Genomic DNA, 18,234 nt, shown 5'->3' on the forward strand with positions numbered 1-18,234 from the left:
CGGATCCTTGTTTCAACATCTTAACTGAAAGATGCCACCTCAGACAGTCAAGCATTTCTCTCAAAACTGCATTTGATTACATCAGCCTAGAGCATGCATTTCAATCAATGGGATGGCTCTTGAAACTGCAACTGGCATTACCACTAAGCCAAAACGTAGATGTAAATGATGTTTACACCATTTTACTGAAGTTTCTGCAAAATTTCTACTAAAGTTATGGTAGACAATAGAAGTACCTCCACAGAGTTTGATCCCCATTATACGTATGCATTAGGATGCTCATATTTTACCACACACATGGCATGGCAGTAGATCTGCAATTCTATGATGAACCAGGTCCTTCTTGAAAGCAGAAGTGGTTAATGGACATGGACAAGAATAATATATTGGATTGTAGACAAGAGAACTGGCTAAATTCTCTTAGCAGTCTCAAGTGCGTAGCTCTATGCTTAACAAAAATGACATTTGTGTGAATTGTTTAAAAAGATTAGTAACCTGAATATGCCCAGCCTGCCATTTTACTTCAATGTGGACCCCACACAATCTGACAATTCTCAAAATACCTTTTTGTTACCTTGCATCAATTGCGAGAATTGACAAAAGCAAAATGTTGCGGATGCTGGAAACCTGAAAACAGAAAATGCTGGGAAGCGCTAGCAGGTCAGGCAGCATCAACTGAGCTCGTTTGCAAGTCAATTAACCCCAATATTACAAAGTCAGATGGGTAGATAGGCAGAAGTGGGCAGCCCATCCTTTCAGAAATGCTTTTAATAGGGCGGGGAGGAATGAGTGCACTAACTTTGGTGAGGGGTTGCTCTTTGCACATCGGTCCCCCGCCCCCAGCCCACCAAAGGTAGTACCCCCCCATTCCTCTCTGCCTGCACTGCAAAGCCCACACCCCACACCCCCTGCCTAGGATGCCTGATCCTTCCCCGCCCAATACCCTGACTTACCTGAGTCCAAGGTCCATTGAGGCCTTCACCCCAGGCTTGCTTGGAGTCCATGTAGCACCCACTGCTGAGCTCTGGCGCTGCCGGGACTGCAAGAAATGCAGGCCAATCAGATTGGCCAGCAGACCCCGATGGCAGGACCTCCTCCCAGTGAGAGGCGGAAGTCCGACACTTTCCTTGTTGTTGTGGCCTACAGTGTGCTATTGCTGTGGTGCGGACTTTCAGTTTTAGTCAGGGAGGGGAGGTGAGCAGTACACCCCGACCGCCCCTGCAAAATCCAGCCCTTTGTCTGGAGATATGTTTCCTAACTTCTCTCCTGAAATGCCTGGCTCTGATTTTGAGGTTTTAGCCCCTTTGTCTTAGTCTCTCTCACCAGCAGAAACCTTTTCTTCCAAGCACAAAACAAAGTGTTCAGTTGTTCCTATATTATCAATGTTTATAAACAGAAGCAGGAAATGTAAGATGAAATGCAGAGATCTTCCGTATAAATAAAATCATTAGCATTCTTCAAAGATGGTGCTGTGGTTATTTAATGGACAGGTAATGATGTTTATAGTCACCCTATCTATTCTTTTCAAAATCCCATAAAGCTTCAATAAAATCAGCCCTTGACATTTTAAAGCTGAGGAAGCCTATTTTATGTAATCCCAGCACATAGTTTAACTCTTGGAATCCTGGTAACATTCTGGTTAATCAGTTGTGTACTCAATCCAAGGTCAGTATATTCTAAGGTGTGGTACTGTATACACTATTGCAGTTGAAGTTTAGCCAGTGCTTTGCAAATCTGCAGCAAAACTCACTTTTATATTCCCCTTAATAAAGCAAACATCCATTAGCATTTTAGATTATTTTATTTTTATGAACTTCATTTTAACGATCGATAAACATGAACCCTGAAATCTCTCTGGACCTCCAATGTTCCTTGCTTTTCTCCATTTAAATAAAACTCAGATCTATCTTTCTGTTTGGTCCAAAATAGCTAATTTCATACTTAACTGCTTTCATATCCATCTGCTATATATTTTCATCCACTCTCAATCTATCAACGTCTCTTAATAATGTTATGCTCCCGTCTACGCTACTTACTTTACCACCAATCTTTGTGTCATCGGCAAAATAAAACATAAGTCAAAACTTGATCTTGTAAACAGACAATGACACACATGGTGCACTTGTCAGCCACCAAAATATGTGTCAGGGCTTGGCATAATAAGCAATCTATTCCTCTTCTCTCCTTCCCCTCTGTCCTCAAAAAATGAAGTCAAACTTTAGTTGTGCAGACAGATGACACCCTTGCCATTGCCTGCCAGGTTTCCAAAAATTCATATCAAAGCTTAGGCTTAGAAACAGACACTACCACCAGGGACCTGGTCTATCTTTCTCTAAGGACTGTTGTCAAAAGTTGGTCTTGTAAACAAAACAATATTTGGAATTTGCTTGGCAGACTCCTGTTCTAGTGCAGTTGCACTGTCATAATACTGAGGGAGAGATGGTGGTGCAGTTTGACAGTAGATTATAATGTCAGTGTGGATCAAAACACCAAGGGGGACTAAGATGACATAAGTCGTTGATCAAAACACCAAAGGGGAACTGAGATGGCATAACAGCAATGTTGAGATTTCCTGTCCATGAGTCATTCGAGTCTTTCTAGTCATCCTATTTCTCTTTGAGTTTGCATGGTTGTGGGCTTTCATTTTATAAATTTCATAATCCTGCAGGAGCCTTATAGTTAGGAGTATGAACGATGAAATTAAACTCGGTATTGGCGTAAAACAGGCAGTTGTGCCTTGGTCAACCATTAAAGATCCTGCCCAATTTTCCTTTTCACTGAAGCCAATGGAAATAAATAAATGTCTGAGACATTTAATGTACAGGCAAATCATCTACTATCCATTTTGCATCCTGTAGAGGTTGAATTTCAGGTTGTCAGCCGTGATACGTTTTCGAATGTGAGATACATAAGGCACAAAATAAATATTTTCCAGAGGCATGGACTAATAATCCTGATAGCATGAGTTTAATTTCCACCATGGTAGTTTGAGAATGCAAATTCAGTTCAGAAACAGTGGCAGGGATTTCCCAGCCTCCCCGACCCCCTGCAGTGGGGCTAATGAGCCATTGAAATCTTTGTTCAGCGATGGGCAATAAATGCTGGCCTAGCTAGTCATGCCCCCATCCCATGAACGAATAAAAAGGACAAAATCACATCGGCGGGACCGGAAGATCCCGCTGGCGTGACGGGCTGGAACATTCTGGCCAGTAAAGCTGATATCTGGTAAAAAGGACCATGTTGGATTGTCATAAAAACCCAACCATAAAACACTTCAGGAATTCATAGCAGGATAGTGGGATAGGTGAACAAATGTCAGATGCAATGAAATGTGGATAGGCTTGAGATGAATCTTATTGTGGAGGGAGAGGCAAGGAACGAGAGTATATATAGAAAAAAAACACTGAAGGGATAAACAACAAGACTTAGAGGATAAAACGGACAGACCCTGAAAAGTTCAAAGGAATCTCTCCATAACCCCAGGTCTGTTGTTTCTGGGAATTCTTTGTAAAGGATTGTATCTTACATTGTCACTGATGCACGTAGTTAAACAGGGCAGGCAATTTGCACTTAGCAAGATTCCACAAACCACAAGTGCATCAATGTCCAGTAAGTTTGTCTAGTAGTTTGCATTGCTTGGTGGAAGAATGTTGGGAAGACCACACTCACTTATCTTTTTTAAGTATCACTCAGGATTTTTTAAGCCCACCTAAGCTGTCACTGAGGTTTTGCTTACACATCTCATATGGAAAATGGGGCACCTCTGTTAATCTTAGCACTTTTTGTGGGACAATCTAGAACTAGGGGGTCACTGTTTAAAAATAAGTAGTCACTCATTTTAGAGAGAGATGAGGAGAATTTTTTTTCTCTCAGAGGGTTGTGAGCCTTTGGAACTCTCTTCCTCAAAAGGTAGTGGAAGCAGAGCCTTTGAATATTTTTTAGGCAGAGCTCATTAGATTCTTGATTAACAAGGGAGCGAAAGGTTATTGGGGGTTGACAGCAATGTGGGGTTGGGGTTTTATTCACCTCAGCCATGATCTTATTGAATGACAGAGCAGGCTCAATGGGCTGAGTGGCCTACTCCTGCTCCTAATGCGTATTTTTGTACGTTCCACACCACAATACTGAAATATCAGCTGAACGTATTTGCTCCAGTATTTAGGGGAGCCTGAACCCCCAAGCCTCCTGCTTCAGGCAGGAGTTCTACCCACATAATGAAGCTGATACTCTTTACTGTGATGTCATATCTCAGAATATTTAATCAAAATGTCCATTGGCCTATTAAAATTCTGACACATGTTAGTATGTCCCCTTTGAAAAGCTTCAGTTTTAGTAATTTCACTGGGCTTCTTTACAAATGACATGCATTTTTATTTAATAATGCTATCTGTATAATAGGCTTTATAACATTTGATATATTTAAAATATAACTATTTTGCTCTTCATTATTGACAAGGTTATCCTCTAAAACAACAAAGACCAAAACTGAAAAATATGAACACTTTAAAATATCGCAGCTATCAAGTTGTGCATCCAAACAATAGCAATAAAAATGTTATGGATGATGGGGCAAGGAGATTGAATTAAAATTATGACACATGAAGACTGATATAATGCAACCTAATATAATAATTTTGCAACGGCGACTAGCTGAAGAATATTGCTGAGGTACATTCATGACACAACAGAAAATCAAATTAGATGCATTTTGAATCCTCTGCTGTAGACTTTCAGAATAAATCTGGTGTGGGGTTGTTACCATGTGTGATGAGAGATTGCCTTAGGGTATTTGCCTCTTCAGAGTGGTCTTTGGTAATATTGAACTGGGTCACAGATATTAATTTTGATTTCTTTACCCCCAAATGTCTATCTGGAATTTCCATCGTCAAGAGCAGAATGAGTTGATGCTTTGGGCGTTCTGAGCCTGGAGCACAAAGTTGATCAGAGAGATTTGTAAATTAGACGTATTTATCAGTATGTAAAGAAGCAATAGGCAGAGTTAATAAAATTTGCTTTGCCTAAATTTCAAAACAGTAAGGATATCACACTAACAATGAGGTAGCTTGCATTCTTGTGTTCTTGTGCTCGCATTTCCTTATAAGACTATAGCAAAGCAGGTAAAAATGATGTGCTTTTATCTTTTATATCTGCTTAAATCAGAAGACTGAATGATCAAAATGGCAAAATGCACCTTTACACTTAGAAACAGCAAACATTAACTTTTAAGGATAAAAAGATGCAGTGATAAACCTGATTGCATTATGAGTCAATTGGCTGCAATTAATGATAGGATAGAATCATAGAAACTTACAGCACAGAAAAAAGACTGTCTACCCACCATAGGTGTGCTCGTTCTTGGAAGAGCAGTTGGGCTTAGTCCAACATCCCTCATTTTGTCTGTAACCCTGTAAGCACCTCATTCTCAAGTATCTGTCCAACTCCCTTTCAAAATTATTCATGGAGTCAGCTTCCACCAGATTTTTCAGGTAGAGCTTTCCAGACCCAGGCAACTCTTTCAGCTCAAGCTTTCCCCTTTTTTAATCTTACACTTTAGACAAATCGACCAAAGATATTTAAAGCAGGGTCCAATTTAATATATAATCCAGTTTTTGAACCGTTTCCAATCCAAACCTTTGCATTTGACAACTGTCGCATGTCGGGGTGAGGTATTGAGTTGGCTGCAGAACCATCATAATATTGGCGATGTGGCCTCGTGCCTGCCCAAAGCAGCAGTCGGGAATTTAGGGGGGAGTGAGGGTGCAGGAGGCGAGCACATCTGAGCTTCCCTAGTCACCTAAACTGAAGTCCCTTAACTCTAGTTATATTCCTTTAAATACCCTCTGCACCTTCACTAATATCTATATTACATTCACAATAACTCAATATAGTAGCTAGCTAGCTAAATCATGTGCAATGGTAGTTTCAGTGTAACCTTTGACTTATTTCTGGGATGCTGCATCCTGATGGCCCATCACACTTGGTTCCTTTACACCAGCAGGCATATCTGCTTTTTATTGCAACTGTAATCTATAGAACACAGAAATGTGATTAGGAAGTAGCTGAATTTAATTTGCAAGCCAGGAAATGACAGCCATTTATTATACACATGTAGCAAACTTATGAAATGGACTGCTTTATTGGCAGCTGTATGACAAATGGCTTCATAATGGATCAGATTTTGTGCCTCTATCAGATAGTTGCTATCTTATCAAGTGTGTGTACATTAGGAAATATCATGGTTCGTAAACTGATTTAGTATATTTCTTTTCTAAATAGGTCACATCTGAATACCAATAATTAATCAGGCTTTTCCTTGATGTTAGTGAGGTCCAGAATAATGCGCAACCTGAAAGGGCAGATGACGTATCTCAAAATTCAACATTGTTAAATCTTCATTTCTTACATTACGCCTTTAACAGAAAGGAGCACTTCCATTTATATGGCACTTCTCATGACCTCAGGACATCCCAAAGTGCTTTTGAAGTGTGGTCACTGTTCTAATGTACGGAGGTGGCAGCCAGTTTGTACACAGCAGAGTCCCACAATTGACAATTTGATGTTGGCCAAATAACCTGTCTTTGTAGTGTTAGTTGAAGGATAAATATTGGTTAGGACACTGGGAATAACTCCCCTGCTCTTTTTTGAAACAGTGCCGTGGAAACATATGGACACGTGGATAACAAGAATAATCTTCAAAATATTATAAATGTTGTTAAAACTACTACATAGGAATTACAGGACAGAAACAGGCTACTCACCCCAATGGTCTATGTTGGTGTTGGTGCTCCACATGAGTTTTCTCCCACAGTTTCAATTAACCCTGTTAACATTACCTTCTATTCCATTCTTCCTCATGTGCTTATTTACTGAGTGCAGAAAGATCGCGCTTATGTTACTGGGTTAGTGATTCAGAGGTCTGAGCTACAGATATCGTGATGGCAGGGCAGCTGGGGGCTTTAAATTCAATTACTGTAATTGACTAAATCTGGATTGAAAAGCAAGACTGCTATCAGAAATGGTGACTATGAAACTGCTGGAGTGTTGTTAAAAAAACCCCATCTGGTTCACTATCCCATTTAGGGAAACTTGCTGACCTTACTCAGTCTGGCCGATATGTGACTTCAGGCACCCAGCGCTGTGTTGACACTTTAACTGCCCGCTGATATGGCATAACAATTCACATAACCCACCACCACCCTCTCAAGGGAAATTAGAGATGGGCAATAAATGCTTACTTTGCCAATGGTTCTCACATCTTGTGAAAGAATTTTTTAAAAATGTAGCTTCTACTTCAATCCATCTGTGCTATTCACCTCAACTACTCCATGTGGTAGTCAGATTCCCACTCTCACAACTGCCTGAGTGAATTCTCCTGCATTCCTTGTTGCGTTTATTATCTTCTATTTATGGCCTAAGTCTTAAAAAAAAACCCATAAGGAGAAGCATCTTCTCCATGTCTACCTTATTAAACTTTTCATGATTTTAAAGACTTCCAATAGGTTGCCCCTCGACCTTCTCTTTTCTAGAACCGTTCAGTCCCTTCTGGTAGATGTAGCCTCGCTGTTCTGCTTTCATGCATGCAAATCTTTGTTACACCTTCTCCTGTGCCTCTGCTTACTTATTTCTAATAGTTGTGTATGATACTGTGTGTGGTAATGGGTCACTATGAGGGCAAAAATGCAACAGAACAGGACTTCTCTCTTCCCTAGTGATTGACCCAGTCCAAAATCCCTAGAGCTTTGCCAGGCATCCGCACAATTTATGGCAGTCATTGGCAAGGTCTTCCTCCCAGGGATTTGGAATTTCAGGGTGGCACCATGCTACACCGCCGGGCAAAGAGGTGGGGTTGTGGTGGTGGGGGATGGTGGTGGTGGTAGTGGGAGATGGTAGCGGTGGTGGGGGATGCAGTGGGGGTGTGGGTGGACAGACCACATTGGTTGAAGAGCAAAATTTCCTCTGCGTGGTGCTCTTTGGAGTAGATGGCACCTCTGAGATTCATTACCATTGGGAAATAATATTGTGGGTTTCACTGACAACAGTATGTTGGTTGTACACTAAGTGGAACTAATGAGATATCTGGTGGAAAATTTACATACCAGCGATTAAGTGAAGATCAGGGCACAGCAAATGCTCCACCATGCAATGAATCTACCATAAGGGAATCAGCTACCTAACCATGCTGAGGAGCAGTGGATGAGTGGACTTTGTAAAAATAGTTGCCATTTGATCCTATTAGGACAGCTACCTAGATGAGCAGGAACGGGGCAGCTTTGTTACATAAGTAGCTCGTCAGGCAGTCACCATCAAAGGCATCATCTAAATGAGAAAGGCCAAGCTTTCAGGATATACTGTGAAACTTGGTGGGACCATCATGAGGGAGGACACAAACATTCACAGCATGTGCATTTAGTAACTTAAATGCCTGTCTTATATCCCTTTTTCCCTCCAACTAGCACTTAGACTTCCCTGAGATCTCATGTTGATTGCATTTATCTGTTTACTTATTTTGCCTCAACTTCCTTCTTGGGCATCAGAGGATCTGTTACCAGGAATACTTTGAGTAACTGGTGTGCTTGGAGATAAAGGGGACCAGCAGAACATAAGAGCATAAAACCAAAAGAACAGAAGAAATAGGAGCAGGAGTAAGTCATTTTGCCCCCTCAAGCCTGCTCTGCCATCAGGCCATAGCTGATTTGATTGTGGCCTTAACTCCACTTTCCTGCCTGCCCCCCATCACCCACCCCATAACCTTTGAACCTCTTGTAGATCAGAAGTTTGTCTAACTCAGGCTTGAATATATTCAATGACCCAGCCTCCAGTTCTCCCTGGGAGAGAGAAGGTTAGGTGTATTTATTTGTTTAGTGAATGCAAATCCCTTATTTGTCTCCTCATTTGCTGAGTTTAAGGTGATTAATTTGCCACTTGGTCTGTAGAGAGGACACTCCTTGGTAGTGTGCAATGTTGTTTGTGTCTTTACACAAGTGCATAAGAGGTTTATACTGAGGCCCCAGTGGTGGAGGATTGCTGCACTGGGACCCTGGTCTGTCCTGAACCTGTTTACCAAGGACTACTCTCGCCATGGTAGTTCAAAGCCTGCCATTCGATAGATGGGGTTTGTCACAAGGAACTTCCGTGTTTCCCACTCCTTGGTCCAAAGGATGTCTGCTGGCAGATCTTGTTCAGGAGGGGTGCTCCATATGGGACCCTGAGGTAGAAGGTGGGCAGCAGGCTGGCTGAACAGGTCATCATGGAGGTGCAGCATGGTTTCAGCCAGCTTGTGGGTTTTCGTCAGTCGGCGAATGTGTGGCGGAGTGATGTTTACAAGGACAGGAAGCGATTAATGACCATCTGAGAGAAGACATTCCTCCTCATCTCCATCCTAACTGGGAGCCAAACTTATTTTTAAACTGTTTCCCCTAGTTCTAGATTCCACTAGAGGAAACACCCTCTCAAACCCCGCCAGAATCTCACATGTTTCAACAAGATCACGTCTCATGTTTCTAAACTCCAGTGAATATAGGCCCAACCTTTCCTCATAGGACAAACCCCTCATCCCAGGAACAAACTAGTGAACCTTCTCTGACCGGTTTTCAATCCAATTATACCCCTCCTTAAGTGAGGAGGCCAAAACTGTACACAATACTCTAGGAGGAGTCCCAAGCAGGTCAGGCTGACCAAATGCTGCTCTCAGGCTTCCTGTGTGTGCCTGTACCCCTAAAGAAGTAGCAATACGTACTTTAGCTTACGTCGTTGATGTTTCTCTTCTGAATAATGGCTGTGCCAGCAGAATCAGCTCAGTGAACTCATCTCTAGGTCTACCTGAGCTAGCAACTGGTGTTGTCGGTCGTAACTCAAATAGTGGCCCATAGTCTGCCCTGGAAGGACATCTAGCGTTGTTTGCCATTCACTATACTTGCCCTTGCACATTTTAGTTTGTAAAATTTTTGTTTGGAGAGTTGGTGAGAGTGTGAGCCGTAACAGTGCAGTGAGGGAAACCAGGCACCTGGGAGCTGAATGAACAGGGCAAGCAACTGTGCATCTTCCTATCCGATCAGATTCGAGGATTGTGAAATTATCAGTGCAAAGATTAAGATGAATTTGGGTGAAGATAATGTTGAAAAGGGTCTAGAAAGAGAAATAGAAGGGCTTGATTTTGCCATGGTCATCGGCACCTGGATGTCAGGCTCAGCTTCACTTTGTGAATCTGGACGTGGTTGTGACAGGATGCTGCTCACATTTTTCTCAGAGGCGACTCATTAAGAAACCACGTCCAGGAGCCCTGTCCCAGTGAGGATGGCACGTGGACCAGTGAACTTGGAAGCCCAATTAGAGCTGCAGCAATGACCATTGGACAGTCCCATCAGGGGAGATGAGCAGTTGTTGACACAGGCCGAAGACTGCGAGAGTGCCTCAAAATGGAGACGCACTCTGCAGGATTGTAAACAGTTAAAAAAAAAAATCCCTCGGTCAGGCCATCATTGTGGAGGGGTGTGGTAAAGTGGAGTGCTATGTGCCTTTAAGAGAATGTAGTTAGTTGACCATGTGGCTGTATTGACCAATCGCTATACAGCAGGGGCTTCTTGGGTAACTGTAAGTCTCAATTTTGAGGTGTTTGAAGAAGCACACATGGCATTAGTGCTTTGTTCTTAGTTCCAATATATCACCGGGGTTTGTTCAGTTAATCGGTCTCTCTGCCTATATTGTTTCAAGCACCAACTACTGTGTTAATATCAAGGGTGCAGCTAGCGTTCGCCAGACAAAGCAAACCTGATAACCAAAAACATTAAAAGGGGGATCCTCGGACATGATGGCCTATAGATGTGGCTGGGCTTGTCACATCCCAGAGGGTCCATGGTGAGGAGTTGGCCACTACCTTCAGGCCTGCCACTGGGACGCCACCTCCAGATAATTGAGGGGCTCCAGCCTCAGCAGGGGGCTCATCTGCCATCAGAAAGATCCCAGCGGTGGCAACATCATTCCCCCAATTGGCCCAGAAATGGGTCTAATTGGTTACCCACTGCTGTCAAGGAACTACCATATTTTTCCTAATATTATTGTAGGATATTTTAAAGCAAGCTATGTGTGTGGGGCTAATTTAATTAAACTAGAGACAATTAGACTGCAAGGTTTAAATTATCAAAGAAGTGAGGTGTAAAACAGGCATCTGAAATGGAGATGAGTAAAGCTAGGGTGAGGTCAACAGATACGGTATGAATAAAATTTGCATTTTTAGATAAGTGGTAAAGGTGTTTGATTTTCAAAGGAACAAGAAAGATTTTTATATTCTGGGAAAAGCAACTCCTAAAGACAAGTGGAAACAATGGAATTTATAGATCAAAAAGGGAGAAATATATTTAAGGAAGGGTGGAAGGTTGTGTGAGGTGTGGCCACATGAAACAGACTTGGGGAAAAAGCCTCTAACCACCCTGAAGAAGTTTGCTGTTCTAGTAACCAAAGTTGTGTTGAAAGCCTTTGGAAATCTATTGTCCAGTGGGTGTTTGTGATAACATTGCTGTATGACTTTATAAATTTGGAATCTATTTAGACTGCCGCCTTAAAGGGAATGTGTAGTTGGGAGTTTGGTTAAGTAGAAATTTTTGGAACTGTTACAACTGTGTAACTGTAATCTTGTCTGTGTTTAAGGCTTGTTTTTTCTTCTTTTGTTAATACATGTTTTAATTTAATCTTTAAATCTCTAAAGGTGGTAGTGGACTCATTACTTCTGACTTCAGTGCATAAGCCTTCTTGTAATAAATACAAATTTGAAAATCATTGTGATAGCGTGACCAAGTTTCCTTTGTGGATTTGGTCAGCCTGGCAAATACCGCCTGCCATATCATAACACTGCTGTAGGGGAAATAGTCTCTGCCAGGCTCACCCCACCTCTGGCAAGATCGCTCCAAGGCAGGAATGCTTGATGCACTATTTTCCGATTTTGTTCCCAGCTCCACCACCTACCTCATCTCTGTGAAACCGAGAAAATTCGGCCCAGAGAGAGGGAAAGAAAGATCAGGTTAAGAGAGAGAGAAAAAAAAACAGAAAGGAAATAGAAAAAGCGTATAAGGAAATAGTTCTTAACCTTTTCTTTGACATTTTTAAAATCTCTAACCCTGAAGGAATGAGACACCACACTTGCAATAACAACAACAACAACTTACATTTATGGAGTGCTTTTAACATAACAACACATTCAAAGATGCATCATAGGAGCATTAGAAAACAAAACATGACACTGAGCCACATAAGGAGTTATTAGGTCAAAGAGGTAATATTCAAGCATGCCTTAAAGGTGGAAAGCAAGATGGAGAGGTGGGGAGGTATAGGGAGGGTATTCCAGAGTTTGGGACCTAAGCAACTGGAAGCACAGCCACCAATAGTGGAGAGGTTAAAACTGGGGATGCACAGGAAGCCAGAATTAAAGGAGAGCAGAGGGCTGTGGGATTGAAGGAAATTACAGAGATAGGGAGAGGCAACTTAATAGTTAATTTCTAGTGCCAGAGAGGTTCACTGGGAGTAATTGACACTTACCGCATCATTAAAAATGTAATTAGGCTGAAATGGACACAAGCTAACTTTCTATGGTAAGTTAAGGTTTTGTCTACCATGTAAGTACAGCAACTTCATAGCATGCAGGTCAATTGTGAGGCAAACAACAAGATGCCATTTATTTTTATTTCTTTTTTAAATTATTCTTTCGTGGGATGTGGGCATCACTGGCTAGGCCAGCATTTATTTCCCATCCTTAATTGCCCTTGTTCAGGGGGCATTTTTAAGAGTCAACCACATTGCTGTGGGTCTGGAGTCACATGTAGGCCAGACCAGGTAAGGGCAACAGATTTCCTTCCCGAAAGGACATTAGTGAACTAGATGGGTTTTTATGACAATCGACAATGGTTTCACGGTCATCATTAGACTTTTAATTCCAGATATTTATTGAATTTAAATTCCACCATCTGCCATGGTGGGATTTGAACCTGGGTCCCCAGAGCATGTGAAGCTAACAGCGGTGTTGCATGACGGTGACTGCCAATTTTGCACTCTCCCTCTTCCCTGAAGGTGCTTGTACCAGTTGCACATAAATAACGGAAAGTGCCATTAACCTCAGCAGTATTTTGATAGTAATTTATAGTCCAAGGTTAGACTTGAAAATCGTGAGCTTTTAGACGGTTCAAAAATAATAAAATCCAAATGAGAAACTTTTCATTTTGGAAGGTGAAAATTGCCTTAGCTTTTTACTCCGGCAAATGATTTTTCCTTCTCTTACCTAATGCAGTTGTTGCATAAATGAAAAATAATTGCCTGATTTTACCTGTAGGACATCTAAAGACATCAGGGCTAAATGTCCTGCGGGCTGTAACTGCAGCAGAAACCTTGGCCAGGATTTTCCCGTCGGCGATTTGGGGGCGGGGCCCGGTCACCGAGGGGAAAATGATGCGGGATGACATTGGGAGGAATCCCCGCCGTCATCCCGGGCGATTTAAAGTTTTAGGAAGGCGGGCAGACAACGAAATCAGCTGTCCGCCCGCCGACCTGTCAATGGCCAATTAAAGCCATTGACAGGCTAATTAAAGTAATTAAAGACCTGCCCGTCCAACCTTAAGGCTGGCGGACAGGCCAGGAGCCCCAGCGGGCTTCTGATTATTCATGAAACTTTATACACTGGCAGGATGAGGTTTCATGTCCGTTTTGTTCAAAAATAATAACGTTTATGTGTTCTTTATTAACATGTCCCATCTCGTGTGACATTATCACGTGAGGGGGACATGTTAATTTTTTAATGTTTCTATGTTTAAAGTTTTTACCACTGTCAGTATTCTCCCTGAGACAGGACTTTGCCTCAGGGAGAAGTGCGCTCTTTTGCGCACTTTGACAGATGGGGATTCCCTCCCCCCCCAGCACAGGAAGCGCATAGCGCTTCCCGTCGGGGATGCTGCTGGGTGGGCCTTAATTGGCCCGCCCACTTAAAATGGCGGCGGGCCCCATTTCACTGGTGGGGGTCGGCTGCCCGCCCGCCGCCAAGCCGGTGGGGCCCGCCCGCTATCCAAGGGCAAGATTCTGACCCTTGTTTCTGCCAGACTTTCAGCAGCGGAGAGGGAGAAGGATCAAAGGAAACCCCCAGCCTATTTCAAATTGATCTATTAATCAATATAACAAGCTTTGGGATCTCAAGTAAAAATGTAATTTATTGTTTTACAGACAGTGTCAAGCAATGAGACAATGTCCACTACATTTCTCATGATCTTCAGAAGTTTATTCAGCAAAAAAGGTCCATTGTGCCTGTACCGGCTCGTTGAAAGAGCTCTTCAATTACTCCCCCACTCTTTACCCATAAGCCAGCATTTTATTTCACCTTAAAGCATTTATCTAATTCCCTTTGGAAAGTTGTGGTTGAATATGCTTCCACCAACCTTACGTTATCAATAACTGCAGCACCTGATGCCTGGATTTTAACACATGAGGGAATTGGTGTATACAGCTGGGTCAGGGTGAGCGAGAAACTTGAATCCTGAGCCCGGCTGAGATTTTAACTCCTCAGTTCTCAGCGACCAACGCCCGCTGATGCCCAGCAGGAATCATTGCCCGATTGGCCGGCTTGAGCTTGGAATTCGTGTGGCAGGGAGCCACTGGTTACCCACGGGAATAGACCCCAACAGTCTGGCATGTGGGGAGGAGATCCGGAGATCAGGGGACAGGGAGATCCGGGGCAAGGGACTCCCAAGGTTTCCTCGCGGCAGATTTTCCCCCCTGTGAATGTAGATCCATTGCTCCCCTGTAAAGGCCTCAGGTTAAAATAGCAGATTGGGTCTCAGTGACCTCAGCTACATTTCCAGTGGCTTGGAAAGGAAACTTGCAGGATTATATGGAAAGAACAGGGAGGTTGGGAAGAATTGGTTAGATTTTTTAAAGAGCCAGCAGAGGGACAATGGGCTGAATGGCCCCTTTCTTGTGCAGTACAATTCTCTGATTCTATGAACATTTGTGCATTAAGTTATTAGTTTAAATTTATATTTAATTGTGTGTGGCATCTTGTTCCATACTGCTAAAATATAAGAAAAAGCTAAACCAGCCTTTTGTAACTGTAATGAGGGACCTTATCACAAAATCACTATGCAGCCTTTCTTCCTTTAACCACTTAAGATCTTTAAAAGCAGCGGGGAGTAACTCATAATTTCCAATTTCAAAGTAGTTCTGTGATAGAAGAATGAACTGGCACAGGCAGGATGGGCTGAATGGGCTCCATTTGTGTTATATCTCTCCAAGATTCCATAAAACTGGAATGACCTACATTTTCCCCCCTCTTGGCCTTTTTAATGAGTCCGTTGGAGATTCCACATTGTGAGAAAAATAAAAATGATGATGGACAGCTGCTCATTAGGATACCAGAATGATCAGATCTTAACATTTCATTTTTTACTTAAGTTTTTCCACTAATTTGTGGTCATACAATTGTAAGAAGAGCTCAGTGTGGGAGCTTATACCGAAATGTTACTTGACTAATGCCACCTGCCATGATTGTATAAAATCTGTGCATTTTACAAGAGTTGTTGAGTGATCATCATTCGGTGCATGGAGATTATTTTATTTTTTACTCCATTTATCTATTCCATATTTTCCCTTCCCGTTACATCTTCCAATTGGCTTTAAACTGAAAGTGCATAATTTGCAATTTAGTAATGGTGCATTTGAATTAAATTCCGCTGTAGCATGTCTTAAAGGAAGAATTAGCTGGTGTGAATTTTTTTTAAGTAACGTATCATAGGATCATGGAATGGTTACAGCACAGATGGAGGCCAATCGGCCCATCATGTCTATGTTGGCTCTCTGCAAGAGCAACTCAGGTAGTGCCGCTTTCTTGCCCGAAGCCCTGCGTTATTTTTTCTCTTCAGACAATTATCCAAAAACCATTTTGAAAGCCATGGTTGAATCTGCTCCCACACCCTCTCAGACAGTGCATTCACGATCCTAACCACTCAGTGTGTAAAAAAAGTTTTTCCTTATGTCACCCCTGGCTCTTTTGCCAATCACTTTAAATTGGTGAGCTCTGGTTCTTAACCATTTTGCCAATGGGAACAGTCCCTCTATACCTGCTCCCCCGAGCACTCATGATTTTGAACACCTCTATCAAATCTCCTCTTAACTCTCTCTTTTCTAAGGAGAATAGATCCGGCTTCTTCCATCTGTTCTAGTAACTGAAGTCACTCCTCCCTGGGACCATTCTTGTAAATCTTTTCTGCACCCTCTCTAATGCCCCTACACCCTTCCTAAAGTGTGGTGCCCAGAATTGAGGCACCAATGCTCCAGTTGAGGCCGAACCAGTATTTTATAAAGGTTCATTATAACCTCCTTGCCTTTTGTACCCTATGGGCAGGATCTTCTGGCCCCGCCCACCATCAGGATCGCCCGCTCCCACTGAAAGTCAGCGGGCCTTTGGCTGGGCCGCAGAATCCCCTGTGGCAGGTCCCGCCACAACGGGGCCAGAAAATCCCGACCTATGCCTCTATTTATAAATCCCAGGATCCCATATGTCTTATTATCCACTTTTTCCACCTGCTGTGCCACCTTCAATGCTTTGTGCACATTGACCCTCAGATTCTGCTGCTGCTTCACCATCTTTAGAATTGTTTCCTTTATCTTATATTGCTTCTCCTCGGTCTTCCTCCCAAAATGTATCACTTTACACTCCTCTGCATTAAATTTCACCTTCCACATTGCCACCCATTCCACCAGCCTGTCTATGTCCCCTTGAAGTCTATCACTATCCTCCTGACAGTTCACAATGTTTACCAGGTTTTGTGACAATCATAAATTTTGAAATTACATCCTGCACACCCAAGTCTTGGTCATTAATATAGGTCAATAAAAGCAGTGACCCTAATACTGATCTCTGGGGAAACCCACTATATACCTTCCCCCAGCCTGAAAAGCAACCGTTTGCCACTACTCTGTGTCCTGTCACTCAGCTAACTTTGCATGCATGCTGCCACTGTCCTTTTTGTTCCATAGGCTTTTGCTGACTGGCCTGTAACGTGGGACCTTATCAAATGATTTTTGGAAGTCCATGTACACCACACCAACTACATCCCCCTCATCAGAAGAAGTCAGTCAAGTTAGTTAAACACGATTTTCCCTTAACAAATCCATGCTGACTTTCCATAATTAGTCCACATTTATCCAAGTGAATGACTACATTTCTAAAAACTTTCCAACCACTGTGGTTAAACTGACTGGCCTGTAGTTGCTGGTTTACCCTTAAACCTTTTTGTTGAACCAGAGTATAACTTTTGCAATTCTTCAGTCCTCTGGCACCTCCTCTGTATCTAAGCAGGATTGGGAGATTATTGCCGATGCTTCTGCAATTTACACCCTTATTTCTCTCAATATCCTCAGACGTGTGTTATAAAGTCCTGGTGACCTATCAGCTTTAAGTGCAGCCAGCCTTCCTAATGCCTCCTCTTTCACTGTGACTTTAGCAGCTATTTATTTCTTAGTAAAGACAAATGCAAAGTATTCATTTTAGAACCTTAACCATGTCCCCTGCCTCCATGTATAAATCCCACTTTTTGTCCCTAATCAGCCCCACCCCTCCTTTTCCTACACTTTTAACTATTTATATGTCTACAGGAAACTTTTGGATTATGTAAGCTGCCAGTCTCTTCTCATACTCTCTTTGTTTCTCTTATTGCATTTTTCATTTTCACTCTGTATTTTCCATATTCAGCTTGGTCCTCAGTTGTATTATCAATCTTACATGTGTATCCTTTTTCTGCTTCATCTTACTCTTTATCTCGTTTATCATGCAGGGAGTTCTGGTTTTGTTTGTGCTATCTTTCCCTTCTGTGTGGAACGTACCTTGACAGTACAGTTACCTGGACCAGTTCCATTCTAACCCCACTGAAATTGTACCACCCCCAATAATATATATTTTTTAATATTCTGGATTGATCCTTTTTCTTTTCCGTAGCTAACCTAAATCTTACAACACAATGATCGGTGTCCCTTAAACATTTGCTTACAGCCACTTGATCCACTTGACCCACCTCATTCCCAGAACCAGAAATGCTTCCTTCCTCATTAGGCCGGAAACATACTGATATAGGAAATTCTTCTGAACTTACTTCATAAACTCTTTTACCCTCTTTGTCCTTTACACTATTGCTATCACAGTCTAATTTAGAATAATTAACATCTCTCATTATAACTACACTATTGTTTTTGTACCTGTCTATGATTTCC

General features: G+C 42.3%; 1 protein-coding gene across 1 annotated transcript in view; it reads left to right on the forward strand.

Moving 5' to 3' along the window:
* Positions 1 to 18,234, forward strand: part of LOC144686219 (contactin-associated protein-like 5) — a 738,881-nt gene that overhangs the window by 666,966 nt on the left and 53,681 nt on the right. The window lies entirely within an intron of this gene.

The sequence above is a fragment of the Cetorhinus maximus genome, chromosome 11 (assembly GCF_964194155.1).
Source record: "Cetorhinus maximus chromosome 11, sCetMax3.hap1.1, whole genome shotgun sequence".
In the NCBI taxonomy this organism is placed as follows: Eukaryota; Metazoa; Chordata; class Chondrichthyes; order Lamniformes; family Cetorhinidae; genus Cetorhinus; species Cetorhinus maximus.